This window comes from Aquarana catesbeiana, linkage group LG13 (assembly GCF_042186555.1).
Source record: "Aquarana catesbeiana isolate 2022-GZ linkage group LG13, ASM4218655v1, whole genome shotgun sequence".
NCBI lineage: Eukaryota > Metazoa > Chordata > Amphibia > Anura > Ranidae > Aquarana > Aquarana catesbeiana.
Genome location: NC_133336.1, coordinates 225,695,923 through 225,717,948, shown reverse-complemented (window position 1 = coordinate 225,717,948; position 22,026 = coordinate 225,695,923). Strand labels below are relative to the sequence as shown.

At 44.6% G+C, this 22,026-nt stretch overlaps 1 long non-coding RNA gene across 1 annotated transcript; it reads right to left on the bottom strand.

Annotated features, from left to right (window-relative positions):
• Positions 1–315: 315 nt before the first annotated feature.
• LOC141117656 (uncharacterized) lies at positions 316–961 on the bottom strand. Its single transcript, XR_012237192.1, has 2 exons — positions 756–961; positions 316–668 (listed from the first exon to the last, which is right to left on the bottom strand). It is a non-coding gene; the product is annotated as an uncharacterized lncRNA (long non-coding RNA).
• Positions 962–22,026: the final 21,065 nt, after the last annotated feature.

Sequence of the window (22,026 nt, the reverse complement as noted above, 5' to 3'; positions counted from 1 at the left end):
GACACGATCATGAATAATCAAAAGTGCTAATTTTAAAGGCTTATATGCACGTTATTGTCAAAAAAGGTGTTTGGGGACCCGGGTCCTGCCCCAGGGGACATGGATCAATGCAAAATTTTTTTTAAAAACGGCCGTTTTTTCAGGAGCAGTGATTTTAAAAATGCTCAAAGTGAAACAATAAAAGTGTAAATTGTACTATGGAGGGGGAATTGGGACTTTATATGAGGCGCACAAGTCGCCTCCATCCCGGTAATACCGAAGGTATATATAGAAAGGGCATGGGACTTTAAAATGAAGCAGTTGGAATGCGGAGGGTTAAAATTGTACATTTATTAGTCATAGTAGATAAAATAAAGGAATTTCATATATATACACATGTACAGATAATTGGCACAAAAATATAGACATAATCGATGAACAAGTACACACAGTTGGATACATAATTTCACAAAGTAGATGGTAGTCAAAGTGGTATTGGTGGACCATAGCATGGGTGCCAATGGTGGCATACCCGGCAGCTAATAGTATAGTAACATACAGGGATAATGTAATCATAATAACGAACAATGATGGCATCAAAGTATAATGGATAGAGTAGGCATCAATTGTAGCTCGACGCGTTTCGTGGGTGATGTTTTCCACTCATCAGGAGCTGATGCATGATAATCCTGTAAGATATGTACATCTAATCAACCTCAATCCGTAGGGGAGGAATAGAAAAAGTGTTGGAAAAGTAAGGCCAAAAATACACTTACCAACCCTGACACTGAGCGCAGCGCATGGCGGATGGCATGGAGTAGGCCGGGGGCAGCAAGCCTCGCGGCGGGAGCTGAGGCAGCATGTAGTGTCTGAATGGCATCAGATAGTGGGGTGACGCTATGAGTAGTGAGATGATCTCCGTAGGTAAAACATGAATTGTCAAAGATAGAGAAAATCTGGGAATGGATGTTAAAGGATAATATATCAGTATAAATTATAAAATTAACTAAATAAATTAGATTACGTAGAGTAATATATAGATATTATACCCAGAGAGACTCATAAATGGGGAGTACTGGTAGCTAGTATAATGGAAATTGTAGTGAAGAAAGTCTGAATAAGAAAGTATATGTAGAAACAACAATGTAACATAGCTTGTCAGAAAAAAGAGGAGGGATATCTGGGAAGTAATGTGTGAATATATGTTAATTACAGATAGACAGATTATGTGAGATTAAGTATGAATAAAGCAGAGTGTTGGTGAGTGATGTAGTGGGGATTGTGTGGTAAGGGGAATCTAATGAAGGAGATAGCCAGTGAAGAATCTAAATGTGTGAGTTAGTAATAAAAGAAGGAGGGGGGGGGGTGTTGTTGTTTTTGTTAGGTGGAGGATTTTGAAGAGCTGGTGCAAAAAATAGTGACAAAGTAGAACCATAACAGTGAGAGTTGGTGTAGACAGAGAGTGCTTACCTGATGCTACATGTCATGCAACTAGCAAGATGGAAACAGCTAGTGTGCAGAAACCAACAGAGGAGACTGGCCGTGTGAGCAGCCCGCTACCACTGGGGGACCTATAAGTACATGCCGCCAGCGCCACGTGCGTGAGGCCTGCGGGGAGAGGGGAGCGGCGTACACACTTGAGCTGGATGGTCGCTCGGTGTTTGGCGCCAGAACAACCCTCCCCCATGGCGATCACGCAGATGGTACTCCAGACGTCGGCGCGGTGACGTTGAATCCAACGTCCCGCGCATGACGTGGGGGACGTGGCGCCGATGCGCCGAGAGGCATCCGCCCAGACCTCCCAAAGGGGAGGGGAGGGAGGATCCTCAGAGCGCATCGCAGCTCCCGCATTGAGGACGAACACACCCCAACACAAAACCACACCAAGCGCATACGCAACTGCGAATCAGTGGCAGAGCGGTAAGGATGGGATGGATGGCAAAGAAAAAGTTATTAATACCAAAGAAGAAAATTGTATATAAAACGCAACCAGTGCCGGAAATGCCATCAATAGCACCAATGTATAAAACAGATGGAAATATACATAATATGTACAGAATATATAGCCATTCCGGGAATTAAGCCCCACTTAGGGCATGTATTAAACCTCTCGCGTAGATAGCAGGGGAACACTGCTCATCCAACTCTTCCAAATGCTTCCATCCCGGTTAATAAATTGTACTATGGAGGGGGAATTGGGACTTTATATGAGGCGCACAAGTCGCCTCCATCCCGGTAATACCGAAGGTATATATAGAAAGGGCATGGGACTTTAAAATGAAGCAGTTGGAATGCGGAGGGTTAAAATTGTACATTTATTAGTCATAGTAGATAAAATAAAGGAATTTCATATATATACACATGTACAGATAATTGGCACAAAAATATAGACATAATCGATGAACAAGTACACACAGTTGGATACATAATTTCACAAAGTAGATGGTAGTCAAAGTGGTATTGGTGGACCATAGCATGGGTGCCAATGGTGGCATACCCGGCAGCTAATAGTATAGTAACATACAGGGATAATGTAATCATAATAACGAACAATGATGGCATCAAAGTATAATGGATAGAGTAGGCATCAATTGTAGCTCGACGCGTTTCGTGGGTGATGTTTTCCACTCATCAGGAGCTGATGCATGATAATCCTGTAAGATATGTACATCTAATCAACCTCAATCCGTAGGGGAGGAATAGAAAAAGTGTTGGAAAAGTAAGGCCAAAAATACACTTACCAACCCTGACACTGAGCGCAGCGCATGGCGGATGGCATGGAGTAGGCTGGGGGCAGCAAGCCTCGCGGCGGGAGCTGAGGCAGCATGTAGTGTCTGAATGGCATCAGATAGTGGGGTGACGCTATGAGTAGTGAGATGATCTCCGTAGGTAAAACATGAATTGTCAAAGATAGAGAAAATCTGGGAATGGATGTTAAAGGATAATATATCAGTATAAATTATAAAATTAACTAAATAAATTAGATTACGTAGAGTAATATATAGATATTATACCCAGAGAGACTCATAAATGGGGAGTACTGGTAGCTAGTATAATGGAAATTGTAGTGAAGAAAGTCTGAATAAGAAAGTATATGTAGAAACAACAATGTAACATAGTTTGTCAGAAAAAAGAGGAGGGATATCTGGGAAGTAATGTGTGAATATATGTTAATTACAGATAGACAGATTATGTGAGATGAAGTATGAATAAAGCAGAGTGTTGGTGAGTGATGTAGTGGGGATCGTGTGGTAAGGGGAATCTAATGAAGGAGATAGCCAGTGAAGAATCTAAATGTGTGAGTGAGTAATAAAAGAAGGAGGGGGGGTGTTGTTGTTTTTGTTAGGTGGAGGATTTTGAAGAGCTGGTGCAAAAAATAGTGACAAAGTAGAACCATAACAGTGAGAGTTGGTGTAGACAGAGAGTGCTTACCTGATGCTACATGTCATGCAACTAGCAAGATGGAAACAGCTAGTGTGCAGAAACCAACAGAGGAGACTGGCCGTGTGAGCAGCCCGCTACCACTGGGGGACCTATAAGTACATGCCGCCAGCGCCACGTGCGTGAGGCCTGCGGGGAGAGGGGAGCGGCGTACACACTTGAGCTGGATGGTCGCTCGGTGTTTGGCGCCAGAACAACCCTCCCCCATGGCGATCACGCAGATGGTACTCCAGACGTCGGCGCGGTGACGTTGAATCCAACGTCCCGCGCATGACGTGGGGGACGTGGCGCCGATGCGCCGATGCGCCGAGAGGCATGCGCCCAGACCTCCCAAAGGGGAGGGGAGGGAGGATCCTCAGAGCGCATCGCAGCTCCCGCATTGAGGACGAACACACCCCAACACAAAACCACACCAAACGCATACGCAACTGCGAATCAGTGGCAGAGCGGTAAGGATGGGATGGATGGCAAAGAAAAAGTTATTAATACCAAAGAAGAAAATTGTATATAAAACGCAACCAGTGCCGGAAATGCCATCAATAGCACCAATGTATAAAACAGATGGAAATATACATAATATGTACAGAATATATAGCCATTCCGGGAATTAAGCCCCACTTAGGGCATGTATTAAACCTCTCTCGTAGATAGCAGGGGAACACTGCTCATCCAACTCTTCCAAATGCTTCCATCCCGGTTAATAAATTGTACTATGGAGGGGGAATTGGGACTTTATATGAGGCGCACAAGTCGCCTCCATCCCGGTAATACCGAAGGTATATATAGAAAGGGCATGGGACTTTAAAATGAAGCAGTTGGAATGCGGAGGGTTAAAATTGTACATTTATTAGTCATAGTAGATAAAATAAAGGAATTTCATATATATACACATGTACAGATAATTGGCACAAAAATATAGACATAATCGATGAACAAGTACACACAGTTGGATACATAATTTCACAAAGTAGATGGTAGTCAAAGTGGTATTGGTGGACCATAGCATGGGTGCCAATGGTGGCATACCCGGCAGCTAATAGTATAGTAACCTACAGGGATAATGTAATCATAATAACGAACAATGATGGCATCAAAGTATAATGGATAGAGTAGGCATCAATAGTAGCTCGACGCGTTTCGTGGGTGATGTTTTCCACTCATCAGGAGCTGATGCATGATAATCCTGTAAGATATGTACATCTAATCAACCTCAATCCGTAGGGGAGGAATAGAAAAAGTGTTGGAAAAGTAAGGCCAAAAATACACTTACCAACCCTGACACTGAGCGCAGCGCATGGCGGATGGCATGGAGTAGGCCGGGGGCAGCAAGCCTCGCGGCGGGAGCTGAGGCAGCATGTAGTGTCTGAATGGCATCAGATAGTGGGGTGACGCTATGAGTAGTGAGATGATCTCCGTAGGTAAAACATTAATTGTCAAAGATAGAGAAAATCTGGGAATGGATGTTAAAGGATAATATATCAGTATAAATTATAAAATTAACTAAATAAATTAGATTACGTAGAGTAATATATAGATATTATACCCAGAGAGACTCATAAATGGGGAGTACTGGTAGCTAGTATAATGGAAATTGTAGTGAAGAAAGTCTGAATAAGAAAGTATATGTAGAAACAACAATGTAACATAGCTTGTCAGAAAAAAGAGGAGGGATATCTGGGAAGTAATGTGTGAATATATCTTAATTACAGATAGACAGATTATGTGAGATGAAGTATGAATAAAGCAGAGTGTTGGTGAGTGATGTAGTGGGGATCGTGTGGTAAGGGGAATCTAATGAAGGAGATAGCCAGTGAAGAATCTAAATGTGTGAGTGAGTAATAAAAGAAGGAGGGGGGGTGTTGATGTTTTTGTTAGGTGGAGGATTTTGAAGAGCTGGTGCAAAAAATAGTGACAAAGTAGAACCATAACAGTGAGAGTTGGTGTAGACAGAGAGTGCTTACCTGATGCTACATGTCATGCAACTAGCAAGATGGAAACAGCTAGTGTGCAGAAACCAACAGAGGAGACTGGCCGTGTGAGCAGCCCGCTACCACTGGGGGACCTATAAGTACATGCCGCCAGCGCCACGTGCGTGAGGCCTGCGGGGAGAGGGGAGCGGCGTACACACTTGAGCTGGATGGTCGCTCGGTGTTTGGCGCCAGAACAACCCTCCCCCATGGCGATCACGCAGATGGTACTCCAGACGTCGGCGCGGTGACGTTGAATCCAACATCCCGCGCATGACGTGGGGGACGTGGCGCCGATGCGCCGAGAGGCATCCGCCCAGACCTCCCAAAGGGGAGGGGAGGGAGGATCCTCAGAGCGCATCGCAGCTCCCGCATTGAGGACGAACACACCCCAACACAAAACCACACCAAGCGCATACGCAACTGCGAATCAGTGGCAGAGCGGTAAGGATGGGATGGATGGCAAAGAAAAAGTTATTAATACCAAAGAAGAAAATTGTATATAAAACGCAACCAGTGCCGGAAATGCCATCAATAGCACCAATGTATAAAACAGATGGAAATATACATAATATGTACAGAATATATAGCCATTCCGGGAATTAAGCCCCACTTAGGGCATGTATTAAACCTCTCGCGTAGATAGCAGGGGAACACTGCTCATCCAACTCTTCCAAATGCTTCCATCCCGGTTAATAAATTGTACTATGGAGGGGGAATTGGGACTTTATATGAGGCGCACAAGTCGCCTCCATCCCGGTAATACCGAAGGTATATATAGAAAGGGTATGGGACTTTAAAATGAAGCAGTTGGAATGCGGAGGGTTAAAATTGTACATTTATTAGTCATAGTAGATAAAATAAAGGAATTTCATATATATACACATGTACAGATAATTGGCACAAAAATATAGACATAATCGATGAACAAGTACACACAGTTGGATACATAATTTCACAAAGTAGATGGTAGTCAAAGTGGTATTGGTGGACCATAGCATGGGTGCCAATGGTGGCATACCCGGCAGCTAATAGTATAGTAACATACAGGGATAATGTAATCATAATAACGAACAATGATGGCATCAAAGTATAATGACATTACAAAGGAAAAAAAAGTCATTTAAAACTACCCGCGGCTATTAATGAATTGCCGGTCCGACAATACACATGAAAGTTCATTGATCAAAATGGCATGGGAATTCCCCACAGGGGAACCCCGAACCAAAATTTTTAAAAAAATGACGTGGGGGTCCCCCTAAATTCCATACCAGGCCCTTCAGGTCTGGTATGGATATTAAGGGGAACCCCGGCCAAAATTTAAAAAAAAATGACGTGGGGGGTCCCCCTAAATTCCATACCAGGCTCTTCAGGTCTGGTATGGATTTTAAGTGAATCCTGGGCCAAAATTTTTAAAAAAATGGTGTGGGGTCCCCCTAAAAATCCATACCAGACCCTTATCCGAGCACGCAACCTGGTAGGCTGCAGGAAAAGAGGGGGGGATGAGAGAGCGCCCCCCTTCTGAACCATACCAGGCCACATGCCCTCAACATTGGAAGGGTGCTTTTGGGGTAGCCCCCAAAACACCTTGTCCCCATGTTAATGAGGACAAGGGCCTCATCCCCACAACCCTGGCCGGTGGTTGTGGGGGTCTGCGGGCAGGGGGCTTATCAGAATCTGGAAGCCCCCTTTAACAAGGGGACCCCCAGATCCCGGCCCTCCCCCCTGAGTGAAATAGTACCCTACCATTTCACAAAAAAACTGTCAAAAGTGTTAAAAATGACAAGAGACAGTTTTTGACAACTCCTTTATTTAAATGCTTCTTCTTTCTTCTATCTTCCTTCGGTTTCTTCCTCCATCTTCTTCTTCTTCTGGTTCTTCTGGTTCTTCTGGTTCTTCCTCCGGTGTTGTCGTCCGGCATCTTCCACCGCGGTCTTCTTCCCTTCTTCTCCTCGGGCCGCTCCGCATCCATGATGGCATGGAGGGAGGCTCCCGCTGTTTGACGCTTCTCTTCATCTTCTTCTCTTCATCTTGTCTTCATCTTCTTTTCGGGCCGCTCCGCATCCATGATGGCATGGAGGGAGGCACCTGCTGTGTGACGCTTCTCCTCTTCTGATGATTCTTAAATAACGGGGGGCGGGGGCACCCGGTGATCCCGCCCCCCTCTGATGCACAGTGACTTGATGGGACTTCCCTGTGGCATCACAGGGAATGCCACAGGGGAGTACCATCAAGTTCCCGTGCGTCAGAGGGGGGTGGGGTCACCGGGTGGCCCCGCCCCCCCGTTATTTAAGAACCGTCAGAAGAGGAGAAGCGTCACACAGCGGGAGCCTCCCTCCATGCCATCATGGATGCGGAGCGGCCTGAAAAGAAGATGAAGAGAAGAAGATGAAGAGAGAAGCGTCACACAGTGGGAGCCTCCCTCCATGCCATCATGGATGCGGAGCGGCCCGGAGAAGAAGGGAAGAAGACGCCGACGCCGCGGAGGAAGATGCTGGACGAGAACACCGGAGAAAGAACCATAAGAAGAAGTAGATGGAGGAAGAAACCGAAGGAAGATAGTAGATAGAAGAAAGATGAAAGAAGCATTTAAATAAAGGAATTGTCAAAAACTGTCTCTTTTTTTAAATTTTGGCCGGGGTTCCCCTTAATATCCATACCAGACCTGAAGGGCCTGGTATGGAAGTTAGGGGGACCCCCCACGTCATTTTTTTTTTTAACTTTGGTTCGGGGTTCCCCTGTTGGGAATTCCCATGCCATTTTTATCAATGAACTTTTATGTGAATTGTCGGACCGGCAATTCATTAATAGCCGCGAGTAGTTTAAATGACTTTTTTTCCTTTGAAATGTCATTTTGCTGTCAGACTGTTCTAAACATGGGAAACATGCGCCCCTTTACAGACATACTATAGACACCCCCCAGGTACAAAATTTAAAGGGATATTACACTTTTATTGTTTCACTTTAAGCATTATTAAAATCACTGCTCCTGAAAAAACGGCCGTTTTTAAAACTTTTTTTTGCATTGATCCATGTCCCCTGGGGCCGGACCCAGGTCCCCAAACATTTTTTATGACAATACCTTGAATATAAGCCTTTAAAATTAGCACTTTTGATTTCTCCCATAGACTTTTAAAGGGTGTTCCACGGCTTTCGAATTTGCTGCGAACACCTGAAATTGTTCGCTGTTCGGCGAACTTGCGAACAGCCGATGTTTGAGTCGAACATGAGTTTGACTCGAACTCGAAGCTCATACCTAATGGGGAACACAGGACTTGTACACAGATGAAGGTTGGTGAAGAAGAAGTAGCAGTAAAGAGTCAGGAGGAAAATGGCAGAGCTAAAGTCAAGCTGCTGTGACCGGGGAACACAGGACTTGTACTTTGAAGGAGGTCAGTGCTGAAGAATTATAAGAGGATCTTTGAGAGTAGTGAGAAATGCTGTGGCCAGGGAACACAGTGTTTGAAATCTTGGACTGGCTGGTATCAGTGGTCCACCTATTACCATGTGTCAGGCCATTGGGGGGAGGTACCGAGTATCTCTGGCCTGGTGAAGCACACTGGTAATACCTTCCAAAAGACTGTGTGGCTACCAGACTCAATGGGCCATCGGGGAGAGGCTGTGTATGTCTCTGGCTTATTGATGTTTTGAAGCAACACCATTATGGTCTGCAAGCTGGAATTATTCAGAGTGATTCTTTCTTGTTCAAATGGAAGTGAAGTAACAGTAATCTAGCAGCTTACAGTGGAGGAACAGTAACAGTGGAAGGAAGTCAGTGGAAGAAATATTCTGCAGGGGTCAGTGCAAAGGAAAAGGAGCAACAGTCTGCAGAGAAGTATGCAGAGGAAGTAAACTGTGAATCTGTGGATGCTAGATTCGCATCATGTTTAAGGTCAATGTTGTCTCACCATACACTCAGTACTATGGGCAACCCATGTCTCCCTTTATCCCACCCAAGTTTATCCCACAATAAACACAACAAAACTACACAAATGACTGCTTATTGTCTTCAATGATAGATGGGGGTCTGGCAGCAGGGTGATTGTCGGATTGCTAGTAACCAAGTGGTGAACATACCGCTACAACAGAAATAGCAGAGATGTTTGCAGTTAGAAAATTCTCTAAAAACAGAAATGGCAACCTTACATAAAGATCTGAGCCAACTTTTACCCAGCCTAGAGCCCAGGTTAGAAGATACAGAAAGAAGATTGGATGTTCATACACCAGTAGTAAAAGAGTTAAAAAATGTAATGAAAAACTTACAATTACAACAGAGGAACATGGCATATAAAATAAAGGTTTAAGAGAACTGTAACAGGAGGAAAAACCTGAGGATTAGTGGGGTACCAGAAATAACTCAGAGTGAAAATTTAATGAAAACAATGAGAAGGATTTTTGACCCGCGGCGGAGCAGACAAACATTAGAACCATTAAAATTTGAAAGGGTACACAGAATAAAAGATCAAATGGTACCCCATTTGAAACCCCAAGAGAAAAAATAGTGAGGTTCCTGCAGATTTGTCGCAGAAGACATTAAAGAGAAGGAGTCTCCTCCAACCCCTCTTGGAACAGATGCGAAAACAGAATATACAATGCAACTGGGGTTTGCCAGCACATCTGTGTGAAACGCGCCCACTGAGCACCTTTTTTGGATTGATGTTTGTCATGTTCACTTGATTTTATGGACTTTCAATAAATTCTTTTGATTTTACTTCCAGATGTCCCTCCATTCTTCTTTGTTTCCATTGGATGTCCCTGGCTGCGGACCAGGCAGGCACCCAAATCTCTTCAGCAGCTCATCAGATCCTCACAGTTGGCTCTGAGCAGTGTGTTCCCAGCTCTTTCTCTCATTGGATTCCCACATGTCTGATTTGGTGCAAAGAGGGGTGCTCAGCAAGATTGAAATTCCCTGAAGAGCTTCAAGATTTCTTTAAAGGCTTTACTTCTTAAACCAATCAACTTTCCCTTTCATCCAGAACACCAATTGGCTGCCCACCTTTTTACAGCTACTAAATTAACTATTGCCAGGGCTTGGAAACCTCCTACCCTTAGCTGTGATGTAGTTAAATACCGCATGAATGACATTATAATTAATGAAACGTTGACAGCCATCTTGGTGGACTCTGATGTTATTCCAGACTTGGCATCCTAGGATTGATTATGCCCATCCAGATTTGACCACCTTCTCTAACATATAAGATCCTATGTTTATTGAGATTACCCGCAACCTCTCTTTTTCTTATGCCTTTTTTTCCTCTCGTTTCTCTGACTTTCCTTCTTTCCCCATCCTTTTTTAATGTCTGGTTTAATGGTATAGGTATCAGTAGGCATGGGTGAATGGTTCAGCCTGAGCATGAGTTTGGGCCAAACATTGTCTGTTCACCCGTTCGACGAACACCCAAATTATCGGGACGTTTGACCATTTGTTCGCCCGCTGAATGACCACAATTAACTGAGCCACCGCACAGTGCATTTGGAGTCCTGATTGGCTGAAGAAATGAAAGCTTTGCCCAATCAGGGCACAGAGAACTGTCAGAGCCATGATTGGATGCTGTCATGATGACTCTATCCAATCATGGCTCATTGCTCTTAGTCCCACCCCACACTATAAACGTATTCTTTCAATAGCGGCCATTTGCAGTGTGATATTGGTGCGGAGAGAGAACCGGGCTCTGTTCAGTGCTGCTAGCGAGTTGGTGTGCTATTGTGCTTCTATTGTCAGTGTAGAATATCAGTTTAGTGTGAATCTAGTGATTGTTCAGTCAGTGTGAGTGAAGTGACCATTCATTTTTACATTAGTGTCAGTTTATTTTGTCAGGGCAGTAAATTTCAGGGCATTACTGCACATTTAATGCAATATATTTTAGTGCATTATGTGATGTTTAACGCAGTATAGTTCAGTGCATTATTGCACGTTTAACACAGTATATTTCTGTGTGTTACTGCAGGTTTAATGCAGTATATTTCTGTGCATTATGTGACATTTAAAGCCATATATTTCAGTGTGTTAGTGCACATTTAACGCAGTATATTTTAGCGCACATTTAACACAGTGCATTAGTGCACGTTTAACACAGTATACTTCTGTGTGCGTTAATGCACGTTTAACACAGTATATTGCAATGCGGTAAATTTTAGACTGGCTTACTTTACTATCCTTATCCTCAGTCACCCAAGAAGAGACTAGTGTGCAGTCCACTGCAGCTGCCAGAGTGGCTAAATTACTCCTGCCATAGCCCCAGCATCAGGCATGGAGGAGTCAGCTGAGTTATTTTAACACAGCGTCAGCAACTTGCTCCTTGACAATGCACAGCCATTACATGATTCAGATGATGGTTCTGAGGTTGGAGAAGGAAGGAACATGAGCCTACAGAGAGGGGAGAACACTGGTACAGAAATTGGCAGTCATGTTCCCCCAGCTGCAGCATATTGCCAAGTTGTCTCCAGTGATAATAAGGATGGAGGAGTCTATGATGATGTCACTGACACAACTTGTTTCCAGGATAGAGCAGAGGAGAAAAGTGAGGGTGAGGCACAACCCCAACAAGGCAGCTCTCATGGAAGAGTAGATATCAGCCACCCTATTCCTTCATTGTGGAGCTGTAATCTCCCGGTCTACTTCCCACAGCTCAGCTGTCTGGGCCTTTTTTTAGCACATGTGCAGCCGATCACTGTTGCAATTTGTAACTTTGTCTCAAGCACATCAAGTGGGGAAAAAACACCAGCCACTTGGATACCACATGCTTGACAAGGCATTTAACTTCCCACCACTCAGCCCATTGGCAAGAGCACCTGAAAGCCACACAAAAGGGACACAATGCTGCTGCTTTTCACTACTCACCTCAGTCTACCCCTGCTATACCTTATGACTTCTAAGCAGTCTACACTGACAGGGATGATGGTATAGCACAGGGTGTCCCAGGTCCTTGCAGCACATCTGCCAATAGCACACCACCAGCTGTAGACTATAGTAAAACAATTTCTCTGCCCAATCTGCTGCAGCAAAAAAAAAAATAGCCACTGCCACCCACATGCCCAGCATCTAAATGCAAGCTTGTCAAAGCTGCTGGCTTTACAACTCCTGTTTTTCTGTCTGGTGTATTCTGTCCCCTGTGAATTTGCAGAATGTGTTGTACCACAAATTCCCAGTCGCTATTTATTTTCACGTAAGCCCATTCCAGCTCTGTATCATCATGCGGAAGGCAATGTTGTAGCATCATTGGGCAAGGCAGTCAGCTGTAAAGTCCACATTACTGCTGACACGTGGTCCAGCAAGCATGCTCAGGGACGATATATTTTGTTCACAGCACACTGGGTAACGCTGCTTGCAACTTGGAAGGATGCTGCAGGGCAGTGTTCAGTGCTGCAGCTTGTTGTACTGCCACATCTTCATACAACTAGTGGTGATGAAGCAAGATTTGTCAGCTCCACCCCCTCCTCCTCCTCCATGCCCTCTTCTGCTGAATTGTCCTGTGAACCACAAGTACCCCCTTAGTGTTTCAATGGGCTACTCAATGAGTCAGGCTAAAAGGTGCCATGCAGTGCTTTAGCTGATGTGTCTAGGGGACAGGAACCACACCACAGCAGAGATACCTGCAGCTTTGCAGGGGCAGACCCAGAGGTGGTTCATGCCATGCCAGCTGGAGCCAGGAATGGTGGTGTGTGATAATAACACAAACCTCCTGTCTGCCCTTAGACAGGGAAAGTTGACACATGTGCCATGCATGGCACATGTCCTCAATTTGGTGATGCAGTATTTCTTAAATAGGTACCTAGGGTTGGAAGATCTACTAAAGCAGGCCAGAAGAGTCTAGCCATTTCAGGCGGTCATACAAAGCCAATATTTGATTGGCTTAAATTCAGTGGGAATTCCACCTGCCCATTAACCGCCTGATTTGTTACATGCCACTAGATGGAACTTGACTTTGGCAATGCTGCAGCGGCTGCATATGTAGCAGAGGGCCATCAACGAGTACGTGTGTGAAAATGGCACAATGACTGGCTCAGGCCAACTCAGCTTTTTTCCCCCGCACCAATGACTGCTCATAAAGGATGCATGCACTGAACTATCACCATTTGAGGAGGCCATAAGAATGGTGAGCCATGACAATGCATGCTTCAGTGCCACAATCTGTTCCCCTTTTATTATATTTAAGATTTAATATCTCAAATATATGAGGTGGGTTAAATGAGAGTTCTTTGACCAAGAGTGAAAGTTCTAATATAATAACGTTAGGAAGTAGTTGAAAGCATCTATTTAATAAACAAACATCTATCTATAGTCTTACACCAAAGAAGAAAAGATTAGATTAAAATAAAAGAATTACATGAAGGAATACAGAGTATATTCCTTAAAACATTAATCTACCAACATATTTAGTTACAAGTAAAAGGGCAGACCTTTCCCATAATTAACCCGTTTCTCACCAAGGTTCCATTCTGATGGCTGCTCTACCATAAAGGGAGAAAATCTTTCCCATCTAGTCTGTGTATATCAATACAGGCTGATGCCTCATTGGTTGGAATAGCGTGACAATTGATGCGTGAGCTTCCCTATGGCTGGTTATGGATTGGCTGCATATCCAATCCCTATACTTTGCATAAGTCAGCCCCTTTAATGCAAATCCTTGTGACTATTAAGGCAGGAGATTGGCTTGAACTTTCCCGGGAAGTTAAGTATTGGTCTGGGGTGGGCCTACCTTCATTGCATATCCCAGCATGGGATCCTTTGAAGTGAGTTTGTGTACCACAATGAGGTTTGAAACCCATTGTTTGTACACAAAAGCCTGGGCACCACTTGTCTGGAGATATATGTGAAGATTAATATGTTCTGGCCTGCATAGATACAAGCTAAATGTAATATATTCCTAATTACAATATTTTACAGCTATTAATGGAGATTTCACATAAACTCATAAGGCAACACAATCCCTGTTGTTCCTGCTGGAACAGGCTCTGCATGGCATTGTGGACAGGGCACTTCGAGGCAGAACAGTGTGATGAAGAGGAGGACGACTTTCTTTCCTCTCAAGGCCTGCATTATGCAGACACCTTTGTTCCTATGCCACAGAACACACAAGAGGAGAGGAGGATTCTGACAGTTTTGGAGGCATTGAAGTAGAGGAAGACATGCGTCAAACCTTTAGAGATGGTTTCTGCCCCCAGAACCCTTGGGAGTAGTAAGTGGCTGGGAGGAGCCAGTTACAGAATCTGTAATCCTCAGTGACCCTCGAAGAGCCTGCTTCTCATGCCTCCGTAAACTTGCGGTGCATGGGCTCCCTCACGCTTCAAAGCCTGCAAAAGGACCCAAGAATGCATGGCATTAAGGAGAAGGATCACTATTGGCTGACAACCCTCCTTGACCACCGTTATAAGGGAAAAGTCTCAGAACTTATCCCGTCCCCAGAGAAAGAGCAGAAGATGAAATCTCTTGAGGATACCTTAAAGTGGAGTTTAGCTAATGCCTTTCCTGATAGGTTAGTGTCGTGGAAAACATAGTTTTGAGGCTTCTGTTGGTCAAGATAGGAGCGGTGGAGAAGGGGGCTGACCAAATTGATGCATTTCACAATTTTTTTAGTCCTCGGCACCCAGCTTCAACATTCCATTGGCAGCGTCTGCATCATATGGTGGACGATTATCTAGGGGCGAAAACAGAGATAGAGAACTTTCCAGTTGGCGATCCCCTGGTTATATATACAAAATAGATGGTTCATTACCAAAAAACATATTCTGTGTGAGCAGCACTACATATTTAAACACTCAACAACTGAATGTTCAAGGTGAATGTAAAAACGTAGTCAACTGAATAGTCAACTAACACTTAAAAAATTAGAATTAAAATGTGAATACCGTATTTATCGGCGTATAACACACACTTTTTTCCCCTTAAAATCAGGGGAAAATCCCGGGTGCGTGTTATATGCCGATCCCCTGCGATCCCCCGCTGACTGAGCGGAGCAATTGCCGACCACGATTTGAAAATGGCGCCGCCGGCACCGAAATACACAGAGCCGGTCCTCGGCTCTTCTCGGCCACTTTCGGCTTCACTCGAGCGCCGCCCGAACCTAGCTGAGTGTACTCGGCTAGGTTTGGCTAGCTCCGCTCACAGTCACGCCCATCCCAGGACTACGACTGGAGCCGAAAGTGGGCAAAAGTGAACGAGAGCCACCGAGAAGAGCCGAGGACTGGCTCTGTGTATTTCGGCGCCGGCGGCGCCATTTTCAAACTGCAGAGACACTGACATGTCACTGCAGTTTAACTGCAGGCTGGGCAAGGCTGCAAAAGGACACAGAAAAAGCTGCAGATCGGCACTGGCAAAGCTGCAAGGCTGCAAATGACACCAAGGCTGCTGACTGCAAGGCTGCAAATGACTGCAAGGCTGCAAATGACACCAAGGCTGCAAATGACTGCAAGGCTGCAAATGACACCAAGGCTGCTGACTGCAAGGCTGCAAATGACTGCAAGGCTGCAAATGACACCAAGGCTGCTGACTGCAAGGCTGCAAATGACTGCAAGGCTGCAATTGACACCAAGGCTGCTGACTGCAAGGCTGCAAATGACTGCAAGGCTGCAAATGACAGTGGACAAGCATGCAGATGGACGCTGTGCAAGGCTGCATTGATGGGCATTTAAATGTAAGTTTTTTTCCTTAAAACATTTTTTCCTTATAATTCCCTCGTAAACTTGGGGTGCGTGTTATACACTGGCGCGTGTTATACGCCGATAAATACGGTAATTAAAAATGAAAAGAAAATAGTCCCTTTAAATGTAGCCAAAAGTGTGGGTATCACAGTTCATAATACACTAATCAATGAGCAATTGGTGTTGATAATCCCAGGAGTGAGAGCAGTCACATAAATTAATCAATCCTTCTTCCAATATATGGTCCTGCATAACGGAGAATAAATCTCCCTATGCATTGGAATGCATTGGAATCTTACCAGATCAAGCTGGAATACAAGCATATATCAATGGATCATCTGTGGCTCTGGATCTCCCCACGGGATACAACACACTGGATCTGTTTGCTGGCAGGATGGTCGGATCACTTATAGAAGCTCAATCACATGGAGAAGAGAAAAAAAATCCCCTGGGTTACTGGGTCATGAGAATAGACCACTGGCCAGAACTTACCCAATATTGAGATCCTGGGCTGCCCTGCATCCAGCGTGCTTTCTGAACAGGCATTCAGTGCTGCCAGAGGTTTTGTTACTGATATTAGAGCGCATCTGTCCACAGACTGTGCGACTGACATTTATCAAAATGAATCAGTCCTGTATTATCAGTAGCTATGAAGCCCCTGATGCCGATGTCACTGATTAAGTGTTTTTGGGATGTGGAAGCTCTGCAAGACTTCTAGGCTGCCTAGTGTTGTGGGTGTTGATTTCATCTGGCAGAAATTTTTGGTATAGGTTTCATGGGCGCAATTAACCCTTAAAGGCCAATTTTTCCACACCTGTTTGAAAGGTGCATATCATTTTAATTTGTGACAGCAAGGTAATTCTTTCTTTCATCAAAAGTACCTCTGTAGGGTTACGGTGTGAAGGCAAATTTAACACCCAAAGACCAATTTTTCTGCACCTGCTACTTCTATCCAAAGTCTGCAGAAGAGACACCAGAATTTATCCAAAAATCTCTAATCTTGTTTCCAGTGCACTATATTGCAGCCTCGTCATACAGACTGGCTCCTCAAGCCGTTGTTTATAAATTAAAGAAAGCTTGCAGGAAATATGTAATTTTTTTGGCTTTATAAATGCAATTATTGCTGCAGCAGCTTCTATACACAGTACAGATGTGCCACTTTACAGGTAGACTAAGGGGACTCCCTAGGCACTATATTAAAAGGAATTTTTCATTGTTATTGTTTTCTCGCTTTTATGCTTTCACTTTAAGCATCAGTAAATCACTGCTCATTTAAAAATGATGTTTTTTACAAACTTTTTTCATTGATACATGTCCCCAGGGCAGTACTCGGACCCTCATAATCATTGTATGCCCACTGCCCAGTTACTTGCATATAAGCCTTCAAAATGTGTACTTTTAATTTTTCCAGTTCGGGTCCATAGACTTCAATGGGGTTTGTTATTCCGTTCCGAACATTTGCAATGTTCAAAAGTTCTGGTGTGAACCGAACAGGGGGTCGTTCGGCCTATTCCTAGGTATCAGCTGGTTTTGGCTACCAATTTAAAAGAAGTAGTCTCTCCCTACCTTTTGTGATGGAGAAGTTCTGATGCCATTTACACCTGGGTCCTGATTTGACCGCCTTGTGTTTTTAGCACTGAATCCTACATGGCAGCCTTTCATTTGTTTGTAGTGGCCTAAAGGTGTTTGCATATATATATATATATATATATATATATATATATATATATATATTTTTTTTTTTTTTTTTTGGTTATGCCCTTAATATTTTATTTAGTGGATGTGTACATTTTCTACTATTTGGAATGTTGAAATGGCCCTGTTTGCTTTCTTTGTATATTCAGTTTGCTTACTGTCAATAAACCTTTTGTAAAAGGAAAGGTAATTTTTAATTACATTATGATTTGAGTCACAATTATATATGCTATGTTATTTTTTAATTGCTATTTTTTCCACCGAAAGTGAAGTTACTCTTTAAGGCTCCATGCACACTAGCATTTTTCATAAGCGCAAAAAAGCTAGGAAAAAACAGTTGATAAAAAATGTTGATAATAGCATTTTTGTGCCAGCTTCTAGTAGCATTTTAGCAGTACATGAAGGAAAAAAAGGCTCACAAAAAAAGTTGTTAGTAGGGGCGGAGCTTGCTGCAGAGGAAGATGGACGCTCACTAGAGGAGCTCCACGGCACTCAGGGACAAATCGGCACCCATCGACTGGCTAACCTGCCTAAAACTGCAAAAAACGCCCAGTGGACCTGCAGCACAGACCGGGGACCAGATTAATCATGCCAAGGCAACACAAAGAGCTCCGACGGCCGCAGAAACTTACCGAGTATTAGCCGCTCGGGCCGAAGCAAGATGGCGGCGGTGGAACAGCGGCGCAAGGTATGTCAAGTACTCCCCATTCTGGCCAAGGAAAAGGTAATCCTCAAAAAAAAGGAATGCACCACAAAGGAGCACACAGTCTCCGATCCACACACTCCTGCCTCAGGGAGCCCAGATAAAGTGAGGGTGATGCTGGATGCCTCAGATGCAAGTCATGATATGACACAAGGCCTAGATTCAGGGGAAGATACCAGAGATCTCCCTGACTCCATTGATCTCTTCCCCACTAACAACCAGCCAGTCCTGGATACCACCTTAAAGGATATGTTAGTTTCTCTTAGAAGCTCCTTGCATACTGACATGATGTCATGTGTTCACAAATTTGAAGTAGAACTGAGAGAGACTGCATCCAGAGTAGATCACATAGAAAATAAAATGGGGGAGTTTGCGACCACCATCAACGATCTTGGGGATGCACATTATAGCAATACTGATGAAATGGATGCCATAAAAGCTAAATTAGCGGACGTTAAAGACTGCTCCAGGAGAAATAATTTTAAAATAAGGGGGGTCCCTCAGTCAGTCCAACAAACTGACCTACGCGCATATGCAGCCCAACTTTTCCAGGCCATACTCCCCAACCTAACAGACCTGGACATTACAGTAGACAGGATCCATCGTTTACCTAAGCCATCTCACCTGCCGGACAACATACCCAGGGATGTCATACTCCGGCTACACTTCTTCCAAGCGAAAGAGCACCTGATGGCGGCTTCCCACAATAAAGATCTCTTCCCTCCACAGTATAAAGAGCTACACTACAATTCTTTGCTGACTTGTCCCAATTCACTCTGCAGAAATGTAGGAACCTTAATACAATCTCTAAGGCATTGAAAAACCATAAGATCACCTATAAATGGGGGTTCCCTAAGATCACCTATAAATGGGGGTTCCCTACAAAATTGATCATTACAAAAGAGGGTAAGGAACATGCTGTGGACACTCTAGCCAAAGAGATGCAACTACTCCAAAAATGGCATATCATACTGGAAAATGTGCAAAGAGACCAAAAATCACGAAGCCCTAACCACATTGCGGAGGATTGGAACTTGGTTACCTCCAAAAATGCCCGCAAACATACCTGATCCAGCTGCAGTCAGTGCAGGTTACACTCAGTTGTTCCCTGAGTGGGGAAAAAGCTGCTAAGCTGAACTGTTTCTAAGTTTATCCCCTAAATGCAATTTGAGTGACTGGATGTCACACTCAGGTCATACGGACCTATTTGTTGTTCTATTTGAAAACCTTAAACTTTTTTTATATTATTTCTTCTTTTCTCAGTTAACCACTATAACGAGCCCCTGCTCGCTCGGTTCCACTCTCCCGACACTCCTCTGCTGCTATACAATGAGATTGCAGATCGCAACATCTGATGGTTCAGTCATCCGATGCTCCAGGATTAGAGCTACAGCTATGTGCCGTTCGAATCCAGTTGTGATAGCTCAGAACAAACACCAGGCAGGCTGTATGTAAGTTCAAACAGGGATCTCTTTTATTGAAAGGAATACAGGCTCTTTTATAGAGTAAAAGAGGAGGTGCATACCTCCTGCTCATATTACTCTGAACATACACCTGTGACCAGAAACCTAATTAACATGGGCTAATTAACTAATCCCTTTAGACAGCCTAGATGACTCAGTCATGACCTTTAGGCCAGACTGGCCATCTTGTAGCACAGAAAACCCAATCAACATTATCACAAATCAACACCGAACTCTTCTTCACACAATAGCAGAGTTAATTAACACAAACAATCTGGATCTAATGACTCTTAGATTCCATACTAGACTTATTTACAATACACATTCTAGCAGGCAACAGACAGACAGGTGGCTGGAATTGACATCAGCATCTCCTAACAGTATTTGTCCCCGCATTATGAATCAGTCTTATCAGCAGGAGGGCTGTTGGAGGAATCCCCCCTCCCTCTACAGGGGCACACATCCCAAATGACCACAGCAAAGAGTCCACAACAGAATGAGACCACATACAATATATACATATATACACGATTGAGTCTGATTAGTACAGATCAGACTGGGTTTCTAATTCACCTTGCAGAGTATTGTTCCCTTAAAATCCAGGGCCCATAATCTGTTGGCAAGAGGCTCACATTCAGTCCCCTCCAATAGCCTCTGTCCTGGGTGAGTCTGTCACATTTCTCCCCCATCAAAGGTTGACTAACAAGGTCCCAGATCCTCTACCTGGTCTGGACGTGCGTTAGTCAGGCAGAGTGAACTCACATAGCCTTCCCGCATGATCTCCTTTCTTGGCTGCAAGGAATAGTTGATCTCAGTAGGTGTGGGGCAAAGGTCATTTACTCTCTGTCTGGCTGTCAGCGCTTCAGCTGGGTGGTGTTTAACATTCCATAGCTTGGCCTGTTGCTGGACAGAGGGGCCCACTGTCCCAATTCCCTGAAGCTGAGAAGAAACTGTAGGTGCGAGGCAGAGGCCAGCAGCGCTCTGCCCTGTTGCCAGCGATTCAGCTGGGAGTAGCAGCTCCACTACATCAGCTTGTCACCGGAGAGAGGGGCCGACTGCCCCGGTTTCCTGGATCTCCACAGTTGTTGCCGGTGCTGGGCAGAGGTTGGTAGCACTCTGCCCTGTTGCCAGCACTTCTGCTGAGGACTTCACACCCTCTGCTCTGGCTAACCGTTGGGGCAGGAGGCTGGATTCCTCCATTCCCAAACTGTGCAGCTGCCATTGGGGAGGTGAGCCAGCTGCTTCCTGTTCCATTCCCTCATCTGGCTGCTGGGACGACATGTCTATGGTACTGTCTCCCAGGTGAACAGATCTTTGCTGGGGAGGAAAGGCCACTTCCTCCACCCTGGCCAACTGTTGGGGAGGGACAACACACACCTCCTCTCCCTTCTCCCCCTGTATCTGCTGCTGGGAAGTGATTGCCACCTTCTCACCCTGAGCTTTTGAAACTGTGGGGCAAAGGTCTTGGACCCTCTGTCCGGTTGCCAGCACTTCTGCTGGGGGTTTGCTAGGTGGTTCCTCCTCTACAGAAACGTATATTAAATCCTCAGTCTCTGGAATAGCTAAAAATGTGAGGCAGAGGTCTTGGACCCTCTGTTCAGTTACCAGATCTTCAGCTGGAGAAGTTTGTTGTAACTCTGCAGATACTGCTGTTGGTGCTGGGCAGAGCACAGTGAAGTTTGGCCCTAATACCAGCTCTTCTGCTGGAGGCTCATCAGGTTGTTCTTCCTCAGCAGAAAAGTCTATCAAATCCCCTGTCTCTGCAACTGGTGTTTGGGGATAAAGGTTCACCATCTCCTGTCCCTGGAACCCAGAAGATGCTATCAGTGCTGGGCAGAGGTTAGCAGAGCTCTGCCCTGTTGTCAGCACTTCAGCTTTGGGGATATCGATCTCCAGATTTTCCACTGACGATTCTCTGGCATTCTGCTGGACAGGCACATTTCTCCATCCAAGATCATCCAATGCAGAAACAGGTTCATCAAGGTCAGTCAGCACTTGCTGAATCCGCCATAAGACCTCCACCTCCATAGCTGCAGGGGCAGGTTGCCAAAGCACACTGTTACTCTGCCACATTGTCAACTCTTCAGCCAGGATTTCAGAGTTGTTAACTGGTATTTCCTGATAGTCCCAGGCAAAG